Below are 8,509 nucleotides of genomic sequence, written 5' to 3'. Positions count from 1 at the left end.
AGGTAGACACTTTTATCATAAAAGAAGTGAGATAATTTTCTCTATAGCTTTCGAGCATCCCTTGAACAACTTAGAGTTATACTCTAGTGTTCTTGTTGGCTTATCAATTCAAGAATCACACTTGAGTTGTGGCGCCTTCTACACTTGCCTGAGGTTCGCTAATTCATTTGATTATGGGTAGAGATAATATCAACAAGTTCGTAACCACGGGGATTAGAGGGGTCGTAGGGTTTCCGCTGCTACCTTCCTTGGACGTCAATCACAAATCCACCAAGCGATCTTGGGGCGTGAATCTTCTCCCCAACGAGATTCGTATCAAAATCAATTAAGCAACAAGTCATGCGAGTGGTACATTCACCAGTTCTAGCAAAGATAATTTCAAAAGTTTCCTCTCAAAGTATGTCTTTGATCATCGACACGTCCTAAGAATAACCATGATAAAACAATTATGGTTCCCACATCCACAAACCCAGTAAACGGAATGCACAAATGAGCCTCGACTACGAGTCGCATGCCTATCCATGTTAATTACTAGTGCAAGGATACAAAAATGTGACTTTGGAGTGAAAAGGTAGCGGTTGGTCCTAAAGATATGAACAACCCCAAAATCCTTCATTTCTACCAAAATTAATCCAAACTCAAAGAAACCAAACGGCCTAAACAATTGGACAACACCTCCCCTTGATTTCTCTACTTTTCCACCCTAACATCAACGCCCAATCACATCTCATTTCAGCCACAATTGCACATACAAATCATAAGCTATTAAACATTCTTAATTAGGGCCACAATACTCTTCATATATAGCCAATTGGTAGCTCCGAAAACCAACCACAATCAAGCCAAAATTGGAAACCAATCTGAAATTTATGCACCCAAGTTGGAAATTTCTTTAGGCAAGTTAAACTAGTCTACAAAACCTCAATAATTCATATAGCAAAGCTATCAAAACATGGACAACCCTTAAGCATCACATATGAGCAGAATTTTCACCATAAAAATGAAAATTACCATAATACTACTTCAAACCATGAAATTTTCTCATAAAGTTACCAAAACTATAACCCTAAGCCACTAATTCACACATATATGAACGAAAAGGAAGTTTCTAGCCAATGTACCTTGTAACCTCAAGAAAGATAGAAATTTAGGGTTTTTTCCTCCAAAATCGCTCCACCAACACCTCTACTCTTCCTTGGTTAGCACTTTGTATGGAGTAGTTTGCAAATTGGTTGGTTAAAACTCAAGATTCAAGCACAAAGTTGAGGTTGCAGTTGAAGGTCTCTTTTGTTTTTTCCCTCTCCAAGTTCGGCCAAAGCAAGTGCAAAGTGAAGAAATTTTTGGTCAAATTTTGTATTTAGTAAAAGTATGAAGGTCTTGGTCAAAGTCCAACATCCATTGACTTCGCGACAAATGGTGCACTAGGATTTAATCTCATCCTTTTGTCTTCCAATGGTTAATCTATCTAACTAACCTCTAATTATCTCCTAACACATTGTAAAATAATATCCCTTTATACTAAACTTCAACTAATCGTCAAAATTTTATCGTACTAATCGTACTAGAGGGTCCCACATCCGTAATACGCTTCAAACTTAACATGAACTAACTTAAACCAAGAAAATGATTTAAAACTATACTCACTTATAAAAATATCTGAAAAATTAATATAATAAAGTAAAGTAAAAAAAATGCATATGGAAAAAAAATAAAATAATAAAAAATAAGGAAATTTTGCGGGTCCTCACATTCTCTCCCCTTTAAAGAAATTTCATTCTCGAAATTTTCTTACCTTGATTAACAAATAGTTCAGCAGGTATCATCCGATATGGAGTTTTCGAGAGAAGTGATATCTCCGGTAACAAATTAATCTTAAATTCTATCTCCCTATCCAAATCGTAATTCTTATACACCATACTAGTGATCAAATGGTGTTTACCCGTAGGAGTATTAATTTCTGGATCATATGGTAATCTAACGGTTCCACTTCAAGTCCATACATAAAATTGGGGTTGACAAAAGGAATGGGTAGCACCAGGGTCTATCAAAATCTTAGTGAAACAGTGGAATACGGGAATTGTACTTTCTACGACCTCAGACGAGTCAGGGACCTAATGTTCCTCTAGAGAATACACCCGAGCCGGCACTTTCGGTCCAGTCCCTTCCCCCTTCGACTGTCCAGGGTTGGTCTTGGTTGACTGTCGGTTCACACTCCCTTCTCGAGGTAGGACTGGGCAATTAGCGATTTGATGATCTGCACTCCCACAACGTAGGTATTTCCTCTCTTTCTTCCAGCAAATATCCTCCGTGTTATTCGGCTTCCCACAATACCCACAAGGAGCATGGGAAGCAAGGCCGAGCCTCCCTGTGAGACACCTCTTGACATCTCCGGAAGTCTTACTCCTCCAGTTCCCCTTCCAAACTTAGGAGGTGTACTCTTATCCCCTTACACTAAGCTACTTTCAAGAATAGCTCTTTTATTCGCTTGGAAGTTTCTAACTTGTAATCTCGCACTCTCAACTCGTTGGGCTTTCTCCACAGCATCACTAAAGGTGTTGATTTGGGCTACCGCTAGATCCTTTTGAATCTCTACATTCAGCCCCTGAACAAATCGTCGTATCCTCCTTTGCTCAGTCACAATTAGTTTAGGAGCAAACTTAGATAATTTAGTGAATTGGCTCTCATATTCCACTACAGTTTGAGCTCCCTGACGAAAGTTAATAAACTCATCCTCCTTTTTCTCCTGAATTAGAGGTGAAAAATACTTTGCATTGAACTCCCTCATGAAGTTTATCCATGTCCTCGGTGTTTGTTCTCTTTCCCATTTCAATCTTATCACATTCCACCAAGAATGGGTTGTTCCCTCCAATTGAAAGACAGCAAAGGTCACTTGTCTCTCCTCAGTATAATGTAACGCAGCAAAAATATTGATCATCTTCTTCAACTACCTTTCAATCACGTCAGGGTCTAGTCCTCCAAGGAATTTTGGTGGGGAGAACTTCTGAAATTGTTCGAGAGCTCTATCCTCACCCTCTACATGGTTACCAGGGTTTCCAGGTTGATTCACAAGGTTTTGGCCCTGACGTTCCACTACATGAGGCAAGAGATCAGTCATACGCTGGATAGTGGTGGCTACCTGGCATTAGGATCCATTCCAGGTTCAAGATTCGGTTCAGGCACTGGTTCACGATTACTCTCTTCGGTCAAGGGTTGCCTAGATCCGCGCCCACGTCCGCATCCACTACGTCTACCCTCCATTCGTTTTTACTCAATCTAAGATCGAAGTGCGAATGCAATATTAAAGTGGTATATATATAGAGGCATAGACAATTCACAAGAAATGTAAACAAGTCAAAAGTCGAATATGTTACACGACTTTAGCATATATACCACAAAGTAACAGTCAGATACGAACAAAAGTAATTCCATTAAAAGTAACGGGATCATAACAAAAGCACAATATACAAAACTATGTCCAAAAGTACAAGAACCTCTAACTAAGAGTTTTCTCTAACTATCTCCCCATATGGGCAAAACATGGCTCATAGTAGCTCTAACCTAGTTCCCAACCGAGCTAGCGGACTCTCCCTCATGGGTAGAACTAGGTGCGTCTTCCCCTCTAGGGCTCCGCCCATAACCTACAAGAATAACAACAGTTTACAACTTATGCAGGTTTAATCATACCTAATGACACTCTAACATATCATACGAAGTTTCTTATAATCAAATTCTATGTCGCCCAAATCATTTCCCTAGCTTTCTTTTCCATAAGTTCGTATATATATACATAAGGGAATAGGATTCAATTAGGCATGTAAACAACGGTAGTCAATCAGGAGTCCAAAATACATTTATTTGATACATCATAAAATACAAGAATCCTCCGCTCTAACCTTTGCCATTATAATTTATCTCAAATTCACTTATGATTTCTATTCCCATACTAATACACTAGACTATATTTCTTCCGAATTCACAAGTATTCCCTCAGGAAGAGTATTTAGTACTCGAGTACAAGAATCCAAAACTAGGAAGATTTACGACTTAGGTTGTACGCTCCCAAGTGCAAATCAACAAAGTTTAAGATTCCTACCTGACGTACATATCTATCTACCTCAAATACCATGATAAAGGTTTGAAACCTATAACATTTCATGATTCATAGCTTATACTCAAAAGAGCACTTAGTCCTTTACACTCATTCACGAAATCAGGACCATAACACCACTTGGCCCAATCTCACTCCGCGTAAAGACCACGCGAAACTGCTCTAATACCACCTGTGATAACCCAACCTTCCCTTAAGGCGTACCCTAAGAATTAGTAGACCACCTGCCCAGCGCTTGCCAGGACTACTAAATCGAAACACACGTAAAACCTACAAAATGTGTAAAAGAAATTCGAGAAAATGAACTGCTAGAAATTAAATTGGCTAAACTAAACGATGCAATAGAACTTCGATTAAACTCTCCAACGAAGAACGAAAAAAACAAATGCCACGTCAGAATCCGGCCGGATTGTCAGCCGGATTCAAGGCAGTGAGTAAAAACCAAATTTTCTTCTTCCCCTGTCAATCAGGCCATGATATGACCAGATATATGGCCAGATTCCCTGCAGTAGTTCCCGCCAGATTTCTTTTCTTTCCTTGTTCAAGTTTCGCACTCACCCAATCATTCCAACGAATACAAGAAAAGTTCACCAAATCATAGAAACATAACATCTCAAACAAATACACTTAATATACAGGGTTAAACACTTATATATATACATTGGAAGGTTCAACAGTTAAACTAGCAATACAAGTCAGAATACCCACAATTTATCAAAGTACAATTAGGGTTTGCCAGTGCAGAGGAGCTTAATCAAAAGCATGTCCATAACTAACTCTACTCTTTTCTCCAAAATCACGGTTTCAAAGTTTGTTCCCTGTAAGGAAAACAAAGTTAACGGGGGTGAGCTAACGCTCAATGAGGTATCATAAGTACAAGCAGTCAAGAATTATGAAACTTCACTTTAGTCAATCATATAGAAACACCAGATATGAAGATGAACAAACGCCTCAGTTAAACATAGTAATTCAACTAGAAAGGATACAGGTGGCTCTCAAGAGCCGAATTCCCGTTGCTTCACCAAAGCTTGATCAAATAGTAGTTGACACTTCGTCAACTTTCAAGTAAAGTAACCAGTCTAGTAGAGCACCACTTTACACCAAATTTCGTCCACCAAACATACCCCTTATCAGGCCCGAACGCCTCAACAGGAACAGAGGTGGTAATACTCGAGCATACCAGAAATCCAGAATCTCCAATACTCAAAGATTTCCCAAATACAGTTCCCATGGCTTGTCAATTTTCCTCGACCAAGCCCCTTGCTAGCTCGATTCAATTAATTATCAATGAGGTTGAGTTCAGATTTAACAGGAAGGTCGTTGGATACAAGCCTCCAAACGACATCATATCAGGCACAAGTAACAGATTCCAGTTGATACAGTAAACCAGTGACACAGGGCAGAGAACGAGTGTGATAAAGTACACTCTCGTCTCATACAGAATAAACAGATGGTACAGTCATTCAAGTCACAAATTGCAGGTACAAGTAAATCAATTAAGCAACAAGTCATGCGAGTGATACACTCACCAGTTCAAGCAAATATAACTTCAAAAATTTTCTCTCAAAGTATGCCTTTGATCACCGACACGTCCTAAGAATAGCCAAAATAAAATAATTATGATTCCCACATCCACAAGCCCAGTAAACGAAATGCACAAATGAGACTCGACTACGAGTCGTATGTCTATCCATGTTAATTACTAGTGCAAGGATACAAAAATGTGGCTTTGGAGTGAAAAAGTAGCGGTTGGTCCTAAAGACATGAACAACCCCAAAACTCTTCATTTCTACCAAAATTAATCCAAACTCAAAGGAACCAAATGGCCTAACCAATTCGACAGCACCTCCCCTTAATTTCTCTACTTTTCCACCCTAACATCAACGCCCAATCACATCTCAATTCAGCCACAATTGCACATACAAATCATAAGCTATTAAACACCCTTAATTAGGGCCACAATAGCCTTCATATATAGCCAATTGGTAGCTCCAAAAACCAACCACAATCAAGCCAAAATTGGAAACCCTAATCTGAAATTTATGCATCCAAGCTGGAAATTTTTTAGGTAAGTTAAACTAACCTGAAAACCTCAATAATTCATATAGCAAAGTTATCAAAACGTAGACAACCCTCAAGCATCACATATGAGCAGAATTTTCACCATAAAAATGAAAATTACCATAATACTACTTCAAACCATGAAATTTTCTCATAAAGTTACCAAATCTACAACCTTAAACCACTAATTCACATATATATGAAGGAAAAGGAAGTTTCTTGCCAAAGTACCTTGTAACCTCAAGAAATATGGAAACTTAGGATTTCTTCCTCCAAAATCACTCCACCAACACCTCTACTCTTCCTTGGTTAGCACCATGTATGGAGTAGTTTGCAAATTGGTTGGTTAAAACTCAAGATTCAAGCACAAAGTTGAGGTTGAAGTTGAAGGTCGCTCCTGTTTTTTCCCTCTCCAAGGTTTGGTCAAAGCAAGTGCAAAGTGAAGAAATTTTTGGTCAAATTTTGTATTTAGTAAAGGTATGAAGGTCTTGGTCAAAGTCCAATATCCATTGACTTCGCGACAAATGGCGCACAGGATTTAATCTCATTCTCTTGTCATCCAATGGTTAATTTATCTAACTAACTTCTAATTATCTCTTAGCACATTGTAAAATAATATCCCTTTATACAAAACTTCAACTAATCGTCAAAATTTTATCGCATTAACCGCACTAGTGGGTCCCACGTCCATAATACGCTTCAAACTTAACATGAACTAATTTAAACTAGGAAAATAATTTAAAACTATACTCACTTATAAAAATCTCTGAAAAATTAATATAATAAAGTAAAGTAAAGAAAATGTATGCGAAAAAAAAAAAATATAAAATAAGAAAATTTTGCGGGTCCTCAAATTTTTGATCAATCCCAAGTGGCCTAATACTGGCATGATCGAATGGAGGAAAAAAAGCGAAGAAAAATGAGTGGAAAAGGGGCGAGAATAGAGCTGCGAAATCTTGTACTGGTCTTGTACGAAGAAGAAGAGACCCATTTTTTTTAAATTGCATTTCCCCCCTTTTTTTTCTTCTTCTCTTTTTTTTATGTAATAAATAAACATAAAACTAATTAAAATAAAAATGAATACAACTAACTAAAATAAAATAAGCATAAATTAAAAAATAGAAACAAAAATGATTAAATTTGGTGTCTACATTATTCATAATAATGATTAACTAACCAACTAAACAAGAAAAATCAAACAAAATCAAAAGAAATTAAAAATTTGAAAATCACTTAGCTGGCGCTCCATCGCTTCCATGACTTCATGTATTCCAATGGAGTCTTGAACATCATAGATTGGGTTAAAAAGATTCTCAAGCATCTTGGTACGAGCTAGTGATGGTCCTGCTGCCAACTGATACGAACTCGACCCAACAAAAATCTGTCTTGAAGAACCAAGTTGATCAGGCAGCGGAAGGATCTATTTTGACCAGGTTATGGAACAATAACTACCTTGTTAGATCTAAAGAAAATCCATCTTTAGAAACCTAGTGGATTGGTTATTAGTTTGAAAGAACAAGATGATATGATCATCTTGCCTTGAATACCACAAGTATCCAAGTTAAATATTTGATACAGTTCAAAAAGAAACTCAAGTTCCAGCAAGGAACTCTTTAAAAGGAGACAACTCACTTGTATTAATTCATCTCTCAAAAAGTTGTCTTACAATGAAGTAGAAGAGGCCTATTTATAGTTAAAACCTAAATCACTAAGACTAATCCAATTTGAACAAGGATTTAGTCACTTATTTCCTTAACTACTTTTAAATGGCTCAAATAGCTCACATAACTGGCTATATTTATTCATAATAATGACTAACTAACCAACTAAACAAGAAAAATCAAACAAAATCAAAAGAAATTAAAACCCGAAGATCACATAGCTGGGGTTTCATCGCTTCCATGACTTCATGTATTCCAATGGAATTTTGAACATCATGGAGTGGGTTGAAAAGGATCTCAAACATCTTGGTACGAGCTAGTGATGGTCCTGCTGCTTATATCAGAGAGAGAGAGAGAGAGAGAGAGAGAGTTAGAGCTCAATTCTTTTTTTTAAATATACAAATAAGAAAAAAATATTAAATATTTTTATTTTTTAAAATTATTTTATTTTTCTATTTACTGTCCAATTTCAATTCTAATCCCGATAACCTTAAAGTAATACGATAATGTTAGATTCTTCTTTATTTTCTTTTTTTGTTTGTAATATCTAATTTTCTGACTTCTTCTCTCCTATCCTTTTTTCTTTTCCTAGTATTAATAAGTGTGAAAAAAAGAAATATGAGAAAATCCTTTTATTTTTTTTTGTTTTTAAATCTCTTAAAGTGAAAACAAAAGGTAG

Source organism: Coffea eugenioides, chromosome 5 (assembly GCF_003713205.1).
Source record: "Coffea eugenioides isolate CCC68of chromosome 5, Ceug_1.0, whole genome shotgun sequence".
Lineage (NCBI taxonomy): Eukaryota > Viridiplantae > Streptophyta > Magnoliopsida > Gentianales > Rubiaceae > Coffea > Coffea eugenioides.
The sequence above is the reverse complement of the archived record's forward strand: the minus strand, read 5'-3'. Positions refer to the sequence as shown.